General features: G+C 57.3%; 2 long non-coding RNA genes and 8 other non-coding genes across 10 annotated transcripts; all 10 read left to right on the forward strand.

Moving 5' to 3' along the window:
- The first annotated feature begins 371 nt into the window (after positions 1–371).
- Positions 372–443, forward strand: TRNAC-GCA (transfer RNA cysteine (anticodon GCA)). The gene has a single exon. It is a non-coding gene; the product is annotated as a tRNA-Cys (tRNA).
- A 355-nt stretch (positions 444–798) lies between these two features.
- TRNAC-GCA (transfer RNA cysteine (anticodon GCA)) lies at positions 799–870 on the forward strand. The gene has a single exon. It is a non-coding gene; the product is annotated as a tRNA-Cys (tRNA).
- Positions 871–1,356: 486 nt separating this feature from the next.
- LOC128919132 (uncharacterized) lies at positions 1,357–3,887 on the forward strand. Its single transcript, XR_008469833.1, has 3 exons — positions 1,357–2,058; positions 3,269–3,365; positions 3,627–3,887. It is a non-coding gene; the product is annotated as an uncharacterized LOC128919132 (long non-coding RNA).
- An 876-nt stretch (positions 3,888–4,763) lies between these two features.
- Positions 4,764–4,835, forward strand: TRNAC-GCA (transfer RNA cysteine (anticodon GCA)). Its single transcript has one exon. It is a non-coding gene; the product is annotated as a tRNA-Cys (tRNA).
- Positions 4,836–5,696: 861 nt separating this feature from the next.
- Positions 5,697–5,768, forward strand: TRNAC-GCA (transfer RNA cysteine (anticodon GCA)). The gene has a single exon. It is a non-coding gene; the product is annotated as a tRNA-Cys (tRNA).
- A 361-nt stretch (positions 5,769–6,129) lies between these two features.
- Positions 6,130–6,201, forward strand: TRNAC-GCA (transfer RNA cysteine (anticodon GCA)). Its single transcript has one exon. It is a non-coding gene; the product is annotated as a tRNA-Cys (tRNA).
- A 1,086-nt stretch (positions 6,202–7,287) lies between these two features.
- LOC128919133 (uncharacterized) lies at positions 7,288–9,218 on the forward strand. Its single transcript, XR_008469835.1, has 3 exons — positions 7,288–7,389; positions 8,600–8,696; positions 8,958–9,218. It is a non-coding gene; the product is annotated as an uncharacterized LOC128919133 (long non-coding RNA).
- An 876-nt stretch (positions 9,219–10,094) lies between these two features.
- On the forward strand, positions 10,095–10,166 carry TRNAC-GCA (transfer RNA cysteine (anticodon GCA)). Its single transcript has one exon. It is a non-coding gene; the product is annotated as a tRNA-Cys (tRNA).
- Positions 10,167–11,027: 861 nt separating this feature from the next.
- Positions 11,028–11,099, forward strand: TRNAC-GCA (transfer RNA cysteine (anticodon GCA)). The gene has a single exon. It is a non-coding gene; the product is annotated as a tRNA-Cys (tRNA).
- A 361-nt stretch (positions 11,100–11,460) lies between these two features.
- Positions 11,461–11,532, forward strand: TRNAC-GCA (transfer RNA cysteine (anticodon GCA)). The gene has a single exon. It is a non-coding gene; the product is annotated as a tRNA-Cys (tRNA).
- The last annotated feature ends 1,502 nt before the right edge of the window (positions 11,533–13,034 follow it).

A 13,034-nucleotide genomic window follows, 5' to 3' on the forward strand; every position in this document is an offset into this window, starting at 1 on the left:
GGTGAGCTCAGCTTCGTCCCCAACTAAATCTTTTTCACATTACACTCAGAGCTGGAAAGCGCAGGGGAAATGTCAAAGTCTGAGGCGGTTGCTGTGTCGAGTGACAGTCTGCTTCACAAGAGCAGGTTGCAAGTGGGAGAGGAAAGAGAGATGGAAGGAGAGGAACTGGGCCAAGGACACCTGGTAAAGGAAGAAGGGCGGCAGCCTGTCCCCTGTGTCGGAGTGCAGGGACTCAACGTTGGGGCCACTGTTGCATTTCAGTTTTGTACTTTCTGCAGCAAGATTTGCTTCCTGTGGAACAGAGGTGAGCGATTGGGGTAGAAGATAATTTAAAATAGCTTTTTGTAGGTGATTTGAGGGTTATGCAGGTAGGGGGTATAGCTCAGTGGTAGAGCATTTGACTGCAGATCAAGAGGTCCCTGGTTCAACTCCAGGTGCCCCCTCTTTTCTTCTTCAACCTTCCTTTTGCCAAAATTTCTCTCAGAAAGAAGGTGGAGAGCACTTCTTGGGCCTCGTGAGCTTGTGTTGTGCACTGAAGGTTGGTTTCTGAGCTTCAGCATTGAAGGTACTGAGGCCCTGACTATTAGGAAACTGCAGGGGTTGTGCAGCGTGCAAGTAACTGCTCGCTGTCTGCACGTACTTGTCTCTGGTCTTGATTCTCTGCAGTAATTCTCTGTACCTTCCTTGGCAGGCACATGAAGTTGTACACAGGACTGTCAACTTAAAGCTGAGGGGATATAAAAACTTGTCTCTCTAGGTGAATGTTTCTAAAATCTCCTTGTGGCAGGTAAAAACCAAGGGGGTATAGCTCAGTGGTAGAGCATTTGACTGCAGATCAAGAGGTCCCTGGTTCAACTCCAGGTGCCCCCTCTTTAGCTGCTTTTTAGCTCTTTCTTCTTCCACAGTCTCCTCACAGACAGACTCTGGAGGCACTTTCTTAACCCCCTGAGGGTTTAGAAATCACTTGGTGGTCTTTGGCCAGGGATGAAATCAGACTTTGACATTTCTCCCTCTGCTCCTGCATACTGCATGTACACACAAAGAAGCTGGCCCTGCTGGTCTAGTTTTTCCTGTGTAGGTAATTGCTGTTAATTAAACAGTAAACAATGTGTATACTGCCTTTCTAGACAAGGGCATCTCTGCTGAAGTGTTTTCCCGAAGGGACCTGGGGCTGTGATGTATAAATCAGTGCGTGGTTGGGTTGCTGAATGAGAGCGCTGCTCTTGGGTACCTGTGTCCGCGTCGCCCCCCCGGGGCTCGAACCGGAGACCCCCTGCCCCGCAGCCGGACGCGCTACCCCTGAGCTGCGCCCCGGCACGGGGCCGGGCGGGGGGGGCGGGGCTTGGCGGGAGGAGGTGGCGCAGGGGCAGCGCGCGGGGCCGGGAACCGGGAGGTCACCGGTTCTAACCCGCCCCGGGCGCCGCCACAGGCACCCACACCCTGCGGGGGGGCCCTTTCTACGTGCCGTCCCGCGGCAGCGGTTGGGCAGCGAACGCGGCCAGCCGGGACGGGCGCTCTGGAATTATAACACCCTGTTACTGCGGTAATAACACCCCGACAGACTCGCCCCGTCAATCACCTCCTGTAACCGCCATGTGGAACTGCCCGGGAGGATTCGCTCGGGGTCGCCCCACGCCGAGCTGCGCCCCCGGGGATCGGCCACTGGCGTGCGAAAGGAGAGAAACCAACCTGCGGGCCCGGGCACCGCCCCACCGGGCCGCTCCGCAGGGTACCGGCGGGGCGGGGGGAGCCCCCTGCGCTCTACGCCGTTCAACCGGCTCCTTTTCCCGGAGGGTCGCGCTAGTGCTGTAAATCTTTGCTTTTTTTTTTCTCACCGAACGGCTCCGGGAGTGGCGGCGGGGCCGGCCGTGCCTAACTGCGCCGCCCTCGCCCGGCATCTCGCCGGGTCCCCTCAGCGCCGCGGCGGAAGTGACGCCTGTGAACCGCGCCGGGCGGAAGAGGCGGCGGTGACGCGGCGCGTGTTGATGACGCCCGCGCAGGCCCGGTCGCCGCAGGGGAAGCGCTGTCCCGGCCGCCGCCATGGGGGGAGGCGACCTGGTGAGGAGGGGCCGGGGCCGGGGCCGGGGCCGGAGGGGCCGAGAGTCGCCCGCGGGGCTCCGGGCACACTCCCGGGAGTCGCGGGCTGTCCGGGGCCTGCGTCCGTGTCCGCCGGTGGCCGTCGGTGCGAGCGGGTGGCGATGTGTCGGGAGCGATCGTGTCCCGTTCAGCGAGGCCTGGCCGCCGTGGTGGGCGAGCGCGGCTGTGAGCGGGTCCTTCCCCATGGCCACCGGCGGGAGAAGGCGGCCCGGTGTTAATGGTCCCAGTTCGGCGTCCCCGTCCTGCAGAGCGTGAGCAGGAGCTGGCGTCCCCGGCCCGGCGCGGAAACCCGAGGAGAAGCGTGAGGCCGAGCGGGAGAAGGTGGAGGAAGCATGGCGGGATGTCAGGGCCCGGACAACGGCCGGTGAGGCGCTGCGGGGGCTCCCGGTGCCCCGGGGGGGTGTGCGGGGGTGTCCGCACAACACCGGTGCTTTGGTTTGTGCGCAGGGCAGCTTTCTTTAAATGTACTCGTGGCTTTGTAACTGTCGTGGCTCTGCTAATAACGGACTGTGAACGGTCATTAGTGAGTCGGCCACGCGATGCCACGCTTGTAGAAGAGGCGTATAATTAAATTCTTCCTGTTTCATTAAGTTAAATGTCATCTGCATTTCTCTGTAGGTGTCACATACAACTTCACCTTAAAAAACAAGTTCCCTTGCCAGGGGTTATGAGTTTAACGTCTCTGATGCAAAAAATGTTTCCATTGATATGGAAATGTGCCTTTGATGTTTCTCAGCTTCCCAGGCTGGTGCCTTGAACTCCACAAGGCTTTAGAGGCCTGGGATAGAAACAAAAATGCTTTCTTTGTAGTAGGAAAAGAGAAGTTGCAGTGGATGTACCAGGGATTGCACAGTGTAGTTGTCCTGCAAGATTTAACGATTCTTGTCTCCACATCGTCATTAATTGCTTTTTCTGCTGATGCAGATGCGTGTAGGGAAGCAGGATCTGCACCGCCGGGCACTCCAGTAATAAAGAACCAGTTTTCAGGCTTATTTCTCTGTACGGCCCTGTTCCAAATTCCTTTAGGACATTGCAACAGTTTGCAATGGGTTGCAGATATCTGCCTCTCAAAAATATGCCCTCTTCCTCCAGCTCCTGCATGGTTTCTCCAGGCCCCGTTACTGCTACCTGTTTTAGTCCTTGATTTTTATTCTTACTCTCTTTCTCGCAGCGCTGTGGTCGCACCGGCGACAAGGGCAGAATGGTGGATTCATTCCAGAGCTGTGAGGGAGAACAGAGGGTCCTGACCGGGAGTTTGGGAGCTGCAGGTACATGTACTTGTCACAGCTCGTCACGTGGAATTGTCTGGAGTCAAATGCTTTGTTTGAGAAACAGTCACATAAAAATGAACCTGGAAGCTTTTAAACAGCTGTTTGGCCTAAGCAACGTGAATCCGCGAAATATTGTGGCCTAAAATAGTGTTTCAGACAATCCCACTGGATAACCGGGAGCTGTGCACTGGCAGCAGGTGGGGAGGCAAAACCTGTAAAAGGACTTCCAAGGACTGAGGGCCGCTCTCTTCTCTACAGGCCGTTCCTCAGAGCAGGCAAGCAGACGTGGCTTCTTCCCAGCAGCCCTGGAAGCCCCGGAAGGGTACAAGAGGCGCCCTGGCTGTCACTGGAGCACGCCGACCCTGCAGCTGAAGTGGACGTCTCTGAGAGCAGTGGCCGCCTCTCCAGCGCGCTGGTGATGAAGGAGCTGATCCTCAGCCCTGGGGAGAGACGCAGAGACCTGCTTACGAGTAAGGAGCCACCACGAAAATAAAGGTGTTCCCCCTTGATCTATTTTAACAGCTTGTGCTGGGTTTCTGGTGCATGAAGACTTCCTGAGGCAGGGCACGGCACGACAGCTGGCTGAAACGCGCCGGGTGTTTCTCTGTCGGCATCCCCTGCCTTTGGCTGCCAGTCAGGGAGGACAGAGCGGCTGTGGTCAGGGTGGGAGGTGTTGGGCAGGTCATTCCCCTGGGAGGCTGGTGTGCTGTCTAAGGGCAGGGCACACGCCGAGACCAAACGGAGGCGCAGCTGAGGGCCTTCAGCGGTGTTTTGGAGTCAGCGTTTGTCAGTGTTCCTGGCTGTCCAGGGTGGGATGTTTTTGAGAAGGCGAAGGGGGAAGTGGTGAGCTTGGGTGCAGGAGTGTGTGTGCAAGTGTGGTGAGAGAGGTGTGGTGGTGTTTAGGGTGAAAGGAGGGTGATGAGAGGTGTGTTCTGTGAGAGGCAGTGCTGCGGGTGCAGTGAGCACAGGCAGTGGAATGCAGCGGAGCCAGCCGGTCGGTGGCCAGGAGGAGCCGGGCCGGGCTGCAGTGCCCAGGTGGGGGTATAGCTCAGGGGTAGAGCATTTGACTGCAGATCAAGAGGTCCCCGGTTCAAATCCGGGTGCCCCCTCCCCTTTTCCTTCTTTTTCTCCACAAACAGTTGCGTTGCAGCTCTTTATTTCCATGCTTTTCCCATAAACTGTGTACGGGCGCCGTTCTCCGTTTGATAAGGTGCTGGGGAGAGGTGGAGAAGCCGATTGCCACAAGAGAAGAGGAGCATCAGTGGGGTGTCTGTGAGGAGAGAGATGAGTATTTCCTGAGAAGCTGCTCTTTTGTCCCGGGATTAATTTCTGGATCTTTGCTGGGATTGCTGGGAGTGAAGAATGAGATTGGTGCTGGGCAGGTGCTCAGCAGGTGGGGGTATAGCTCAGTGGTAGAGCATTTGACTGCAGATCAAGAGGTCCCTGGTTCAACTCCAGGTGCCCCCTCTTTTCCTCTTCCTTCAACCTTCCTTTTGCCAAAATTTCCCACAAAAAGAAGATGGAGAGCTCTTCTTGGGTCTTGTGAGCCTGGGCCGTGCAGTCAAGGTTGGTTTCTGAGCTTCAGTGTTGAAGGTACGAAGGCCCTCATCACAAGGGAACCGCGGGGGTTGTGCGCTCTCTGAGAAAGCACTTGCTGTTTACTTCTCTCTGGTCTTGATTCTGTGCAGTAATTCTCTGTACGGCCTCTGGCAGGTGCATGAGGAGACTCAGGGGGCTGTCGAATGCAAGAATCTGACCAGTGGCCATAGACGCTCGTTTCTTGCTATAAACGTTTTTAAACTGTCCTAGTGAAGGCCCAGTGCCGAGGGGGTATAGCTCAGTGGTAGAGCATTTGACTGCAGATCAAGAGGTCCCCAGTTCAACTCTGGGTGCCCCCTTACAATCTACTTTTTCTTGGGATTTTGGGGGGTTTCTTCACTGGAAGGTTAGCTCATAAGGTGAGCTCAGCTTCGTCCCCAACTAAATCTTTTTCACATTACACTCAGAGCTGGAAAGCGCAGGGGAAATGTCAAAGTCTGAGGCGGTTGCTGTGTCGAGTGACAGTCTGCTTCACAAGAGCAGGTTGCAAGTGGGAGAGGAAAGAGAGATGGAAGGAGAGGAACTGGGCCAAGGACACCTGGTAAAGGAAGAAGGGCGGCAGCCTGTCCCCTGTGTCGGAGTGCAGGGACTCAACGTTGGGGCCACTGTTGCATTTCAGTTTTGTACTTTCTGCAGCAAGATTTGCTTCCTGTGGAACAGAGGTGAGCGATTGGGGTAGAAGATAATTTAAAATAGCTTTTTGTAGGTGATTTGAGGGTTATGCAGGTAGGGGGTATAGCTCAGTGGTAGAGCATTTGACTGCAGATCAAGAGGTCCCTGGTTCAACTCCAGGTGCCCCCTCTTTTCTTCTTCTTCTTCAACCTTCCTTTTGCCAAAATTTCTCTCAGAAAGAAGGTGGAGAGCACTTCTTGGGCCTCGTGAGCTTGTGTTGTGCACTGAAGGTTGGTTTCTGAGCTTCAGCATTGAAGGTACTGAGGCCCTGACTATTAGGAAACTGCAGGGGTTGTGCAGCGTGCAAGTAACTGCTCGCTGTCTGCACGTACTTGTCTCTGGTCTTGATTCTCTGCAGTAATTCTCTGTACCTTCCTTGGCAGGCACATGAAGTTGTACACAGGACTGTCAACTTAAAGCTGAGGGGATATAAAAACTTGTCTCTCTAGGTGAATGTTTCTAAAATCTCCTTGTGGCAGGTAAAAACCAAGGGGGTATAGCTCAGTGGTAGAGCATTTGACTGCAGATCAAGAGGTCCCTGGTTCAACTCCAGGTGCCCCCTCTTTAGCTGCTTTTTAGCTCTTTCTTCTTCCACAGTCTCCTCACAGACAGACTCTGGAGGCACTTTCTTAACCCCCTGAGGGTTTAGAAATCACTTGGTGGTCTTTGGCCAGGGATGAAATCAGACTTTGACATTTCTCCCTCTGCTCCTGCATACTGCATGTACACACAAAGAAGCTGGCCCTGCTGGTCTAGTTTTTCCTGTGTAGGTAATTGCTGTTAATTAAACAGTAAACAATGTGTATACTGCCTTTCTAGACAAGGGCATCTCTGCTGAAGTGTTTTCCCGAAGGGACCTGGGGCTGTGATGTATAAATCAGTGCGTGGTTGGGTTGCTGAATGAGAGCGCTGCTCTTGGGTACCTGTGTCCGCGTCGCCCCCCCGGGGCTCGAACCGGAGACCCCCTGCCCCGCAGCCGGACGCGCTACCCCTGAGCTGCGCCCCGGCACGGGGCCGGGCGGGGGGGGCGGGGCTTGGCGGGAGGAGGTGGCGCAGGGGCAGCGCGCGGGGCCGGGAACCGGGAGGTCACCGGTTCTAACCCGCCCCGGGCGCCGCCACAGGCACCCACACCCTGCGGGGGGGCCCTTTCTACGTGCCGTCCCGCGGCAGCGGTTGGGCAGCGAACGCGGCCAGCCGGGACGGGCGCTCTGGAATTATAACACCCTGTTACTGCGGTAATAACACCCCGACAGACTCGCCCCGTCAATCACCTCCTGTAACCGCCATGTGGAACTGCCCGGGAGGATTCGCTCGGGGTCGCCCCACGCCGAGCTGCGCCCCCGGGGATCGGCCACTGGCGTGCGAAAGGAGAGAAACCAACCTGCGGGCCCGGGCACCGCCCCACCGGGCCGCTCCGCAGGGTACCGGCGGGGCGGGGGGAGCCCCCTGCGCTCTACGCCGTTCAACCGGCTCCTTTTCCCGGAGGGTCGCGCTAGTGCTGTAAATCTTTGCTTTTTTTTTTCTCACCGAACGGCTCCGGGAGTGGCGGCGGGGCCGGCCGTGCCTAACTGCGCCGCCCTCGCCCGGCATCTCGCCGGGTCCCCTCAGCGCCGCGGCGGAAGTGACGCCTGTGAACCGCGCCGGGCGGAAGAGGCGGCGGTGACGCGGCGCGTGTTGATGACGCCCGCGCAGGCCCGGTCGCCGCAGGGGAAGCGCTGTCCCGGCCGCCGCCATGGGGGGAGGCGACCTGGTGAGGAGGGGCCGGGGCCGGGGCCGGGGCCGGAGGGGCCGAGAGTCGCCCGCGGGGCTCCGGGCACACTCCCGGGAGTCGCGGGCTGTCCGGGGCCTGCGTCCGTGTCCGCCGGTGGCCGTCGGTGCGAGCGGGTGGCGATGTGTCGGGAGCGATCGTGTCCCGTTCAGCGAGGCCTGGCCGCCGTGGTGGGCGAGCGCGGCTGTGAGCGGGTCCTTCCCCATGGCCACCGGCGGGAGAAGGCGGCCCGGTGTTAATGGTCCCAGTTCGGCGTCCCCGTCCTGCAGAGCGTGAGCAGGAGCTGGCGTCCCCGGCCCGGCGCGGAAACCCGAGGAGAAGCGTGAGGCCGAGCGGGAGAAGGTGGAGGAAGCATGGCGGGATGTCAGGGCCCGGACAACGGCCGGTGAGGCGCTGCGGGGGCTCCCGGTGCCCCGGGGGGGTGTGCGGGGGTGTCCGCACAACACCGGTGCTTTGGTTTGTGCGCAGGGCAGCTTTCTTTAAATGTACTCGTGGCTTTGTAACTGTCGTGGCTCTGCTAATAACGGACTGTGAACGGTCATTAGTGAGTCGGCCACGCGATGCCACGCTTGTAGAAGAGGCGTATAATTAAATTCTTCCTGTTTCATTAAGTTAAATGTCATCTGCATTTCTCTGTAGGTGTCACATACAACTTCACCTTAAAAAACAAGTTCCCTTGCCAGGGGTTATGAGTTTAACGTCTCTGATGCAAAAAATGTTTCCATTGATATGGAAATGTGCCTTTGATGTTTCTCAGCTTCCCAGGCTGGTGCCTTGAACTCCACAAGGCTTTAGAGGCCTGGGATAGAAACAAAAATGCTTTCTTTGTAGTAGGAAAAGAGAAGTTGCAGTGGATGTACCAGGGATTGCACAGTGTAGTTGTCCTGCAAGATTTAACGATTCTTGTCTCCACATCGTCATTAATTGCTTTTTCTGCTGATGCAGATGCGTGTAGGGAAGCAGGATCTGCACCGCCGGGCACTCCAGTAATAAAGAACCAGTTTTCAGGCTTATTTCTCTGTACGGCCCTGTTCCAAATTCCTTTAGGACATTGCAACAGTTTGCAATGGGTTGCAGATATCTGCCTCTCAAAAATATGCCCTCTTCCTCCAGCTCCTGCATGGTTTCTCCAGGCCCCGTTACTGCTACCTGTTTTAGTCCTTGATTTTTATTCTTACTCTCTTTCTCGCAGCGCTGTGGTCGCACCGGCGACAAGGGCAGAATGGTGGATTCATTCCAGAGCTGTGAGGGAGAACAGAGGGTCCTGACCGGGAGTTTGGGAGCTGCAGGTACATGTACTTGTCACAGCTCGTCACGTGGAATTGTCTGGAGTCAAATGCTTTGTTTGAGAAACAGTCACATAAAAATGAACCTGGAAGCTTTTAAACAGCTGTTTGGCCTAAGCAACGTGAATCCGCGAAATATTGTGGCCTAAAATAGTGTTTCAGACAATCCCACTGGATAACCGGGAGCTGTGCACTGGCAGCAGGTGGGGAGGCAAAACCTGTAAAAGGACTTCCAAGGACTGAGGGCCGCTCTCTTCTCTACAGGCCGTTCCTCAGAGCAGGCAAGCAGACGTGGCTTCTTCCCAGCAGCCCTGGAAGCCCCGGAAGGGTACAAGAGGCGCCCTGGCTGTCACTGGAGCACGCCGACCCTGCAGCTGAAGTGGACGTCTCTGAGAGCAGTGGCCGCCTCTCCAGCGCGCTGGTGATGAAGGAGCTGATCCTCAGCCCTGGGGAGAGACGCAGAGACCTGCTTACGAGTAAGGAGCCACCACGAAAATAAAGGTGTTCCCCCTTGATCTATTTTAACAGCTTGTGCTGGGTTTCTGGTGCATGAAGACTTCCTGAGGCAGGGCACGGCACGACAGCTGGCTGAAACGCGCCGGGTGTTTCTCTGTCGGCATCCCCTGCCTTTGGCTGCCAGTCAGGGAGGACAGAGCGGCTGTGGTCAGGGTGGGAGGTGTTGGGCAGGTCATTCCCCTGGGAGGCTGGTGTGCTGTCTAAGGGCAGGGCACACGCCGAGACCAAACGGAGGCGCAGCTGAGGGCCTTCAGCGGTGTTTTGGAGTCAGCGTTTGTCAGTGTTCCTGGCTGTCCAGGGTGGGATGTTTTTGAGAAGGCGAAGGGGGAAGTGGTGAGCTTGGGTGCAGGAGTGTGTGTGCAAGTGTGGTGAGAGAGGTGTGGTGGTGTTTAGGGTGAAAGGAGGGTGATGAGAGGTGTGTTCTGTGAGAGGCAGTGCTGCGGGTGCAGTGAGCACAGGCAGTGGAATGCAGCGGAGCCAGCCGGTCGGTGGCCAGGAGGAGCCGGGCCGGGCTGCAGTGCCCAGGTGGGGGTATAGCTCAGGGGTAGAGCATTTGACTGCAGATCAAGAGGTCCCCGGTTCAAATCCGGGTGCCCCCTCCCCTTTTCCTTCTTTTTCTCCACAAACAGTTGCGTTGCAGCTCTTTATTTCCATGCTTTTCCCATAAACTGTGTACGGGCGCCGTTCTCCGTTTGATAAGGTGCTGGGGAGAGGTGGAGAAGCCGATTGCCACAAGAGAAGAGGAGCATCAGTGGGGTGTCTGTGAGGAGAGAGATGAGTATTTCCTGAGAAGCTGCTCTTTTGTCCCGGGATTAATTTCTGGATCTTTGCTGGGATTGCTGGGAGTGAAGAATGAGATTGGTGCTGGGCAGGTGCTCAGCAGGTGGGGGTATAGCTCAGTGGTAGAGCATTTGACTGCAGATCAAGAGGTCCCTGGTTCAACTCCAGGTGCCCCCTCTTTTCCTCTTCCTTCAACCTTCCTTTTGCCAAAATTTCCCACAAAAAGAAGATGGAGAGCTCTTCTTGGGTCTTGTGAGCCTGGGCCGTGCAGTCAAGGTTGGTTTCTGAGCTTCAGTGTTGAAGGTACGAAGGCCCTCATCACAAGGGAACCGCGGGGGTTGTGCGCTCTCTGAGAAAGCACTTGCTGTTTACTTCTCTCTGGTCTTGATTCTGTGCAGTAATTCTCTGTACGGCCTCTGGCAGGTGCATGAGGAGACTCAGGGGGCTGTCGAATGCAAGAATCTGACCAGTGGCCATGGACGCTCGTTTCTTGCTATAAACGTTTTTAAACTGTCCTAGTGAAGGCCCAGTGCCGAGGGGGTATAGCTCAGTGGTAGAGCATTTGACTGCAGATCAAGAGGTCCCCAGTTCAACTCTGGGTGCCCCCTTACAATCTACTTTTTCTTGGGATTTTGGGGGGTTTCTTCACTGGAAGGTTAGCTCATAAGGTGAGCTCAGCTTCGTCCCCAACTAAATCTTTTTCACATTACACTCAGAGCTGGAAAGCGCAGGGGAAATGTCAAAGTCTGAGGCGGTTGCTGTGTCGAGTGACAGTCTGCTTCACAAGAGCAGGTTGCAAGTGGGAGAGGAAAGAGAGATGGAAGGAGAGGAACTGGGCCAAGGACACCTGGTAAAGGAAGAAGGGCGGCAGCCTGTCCCCTGTGTCGGAGTGCAGGGACTCAACGTTGGGGCCACTGTTGCATTTCAGTTTTGTACTTTCTGCAGCAAGATTTGCTTCCTGTGGAACAGAGGTGAGCGATTGGGGTAGAAGATAATTTAAAATAGCTTTTTGTAGGTGATTTGAGGGTTATGCAGGTAGGGGGTATAGCTCAGTGGTAGAGCATTTGACTGCAGATCAAGAGGTCCCTGGTTCAACTCCAGGTGCCCCCTCTTTTCTTCTTCTTCTTCAACCTTCCTTTTGCCAAAATTTCTCTCAGAAAGAAGGTGGAGAGCACTTCTTGGGCCTCGTGAGCTTGTGTTGTGCACTGAAGGTTGGTTTCTGAGCTTCAGCATTGAAGGTACTGAGGCCCTGACTATTAGGAAACTGCAGGGGTTGTGCAGCGTGCAAGTAACTGCTCGCTGTCTGCACGTACTTGTCTCTGGTCTTGATTCTCTGCAGTAATTCTCTGTACCTTCCTTGGCAGGCACATGAAGTTGTACACAGGACTGTCAACTTAAAGCTGAGGGGATATAAAAACTTGTCTCTCTAGGTGAATGTTTCTAAAATCTCCTTGTGGCAGGTAAAAACCAAGGGGGTATAGCTCAGTGGTAGAGCATTTGACTGCAGATCAAGAGGTCCCTGGTTCAACTCCAGGTGCCCCCTCTTTAGCTGCTTTTTAGCCCTTTCTTCTTCCACAGTCTCCTCACAGACAGACTCTGGAGGCACTTTCTTAACCCCCTGAGGGTTTAGAAATCACTTGGTGGTCTTTGACCAGGGATGAAATCAGACTTTGACATTTCTCCCTCTGCTCCTGAATACTGCACGTACACACAAAGAAGCTGGCCCTGCTGGTCTAGTTTTTCCTGTGTAGGTAATTGCTGTTAATTAAACAGTAAACAATGTGTATACTGCCTTTCTAGACAAGGGCATCTCTGCTGAAGTGTTTTCCCGAAGGGACCTGGGGCTGTGATGTATAAATCAGTGCGTGGTTGGGTTGCTGAATGAGAGCGCTGCTCTTGGGTACCTGTGTCCGCGTCCCCCTCCCCGGGGCTGGAACCGGAGACCCCCTGCCCCGCAGCCGGACGCGCTACCCCTGAGCTGCGCCCCGGCACGGGGCCGGGCGGGGGGGGCGGGGCTTGGCGGGAGGAGGTGGCGCAGGGGCAGCGCGCGGGGCCGGGAACCGGGAGGTCACCGGTTCTAACCCGCCCCGGGCGCCGCCACAGGCACCCACACCCTGCGGGGGGGCCCTTTCTACGTGCCGTCCCGCGGCAGCGGTTGGGCAGCGAACGCGGCCAGCCGGGACGGGCGCTCTGGAATTATAACACCCTGTTACTGCGGTAATAACACCCCGACAGACTCGCCCCGTCAATCACCTCCTGTAACCGCCATGTGGAACTGCCCGGGAGGATTCGCTCGGGGTCGCCCCACGCCGAGCTGCGCCCCCGGGGATCGGCCACTGGCGTGCGAAAGGAGAGAAACCAACCTGCGGGCCCGGGCACCGCCCCACCGGGCCGCTCCGCAGGGTACCGGCGGGGCGGGGGGAGCCCCCTGCGCTCTACGCCGTTCAACCGGCTCCTTTTCCCGGAGGGTCGCGCTAGTGCTGTAAATCTTTGCTTTTTTTTTTCTCACCGAACGGCTCCGGGAGTGGCGGCGGGGCCGGCCGTGCCTAACTGCGCCGCCCTCGCCCGGCATCTCGCCGGGTCCCCTCAGCGCCGCGGCGGAAGTGACGCCTGTGAACCGCGCCGGGCGGAAGAGGCGGCGGTGACGCGGCGCGTGTTGATGACGCCCGCGCAGGCCCGGTCGCCGCAGGGGAAGCGCTGTCCCGGCCGCCGCCATGGGGGGAGGCGACCTGGTGAGGAGGGGCCGGGGCCGGGGCCGGGGCCGGAGGGGCCGAGAGTCGCCCGCGGGGCTCCGGGCACACTCCCGGGAGTCGCGGGCTGTCCGGGGCCTGCGTCCGTGTCCGCCGGTGGCCGTCGGTGCGAGCGGGTGGCGATGTGTCGGGAGCGATCGTGTCCCGTTCAGCGAGGCCTGGCCGCCGTGGTGGGCGAGCGCGGCTGTGAGCGGGTCCTTCCCCATGGCCACCGGCGGGAGAAGGCGGCCCGGTGTTAATGGTCCCAGTTCGGCGTCCCCGTCCTGCAGAGCGTGAGCAGGAGCTGGCGTCCCCG

Source organism: Rissa tridactyla, chromosome 19, assembly GCF_028500815.1.
Source record: "Rissa tridactyla isolate bRisTri1 chromosome 19, bRisTri1.patW.cur.20221130, whole genome shotgun sequence".
Lineage (NCBI taxonomy): Eukaryota > Metazoa > Chordata > Aves > Charadriiformes > Laridae > Rissa > Rissa tridactyla.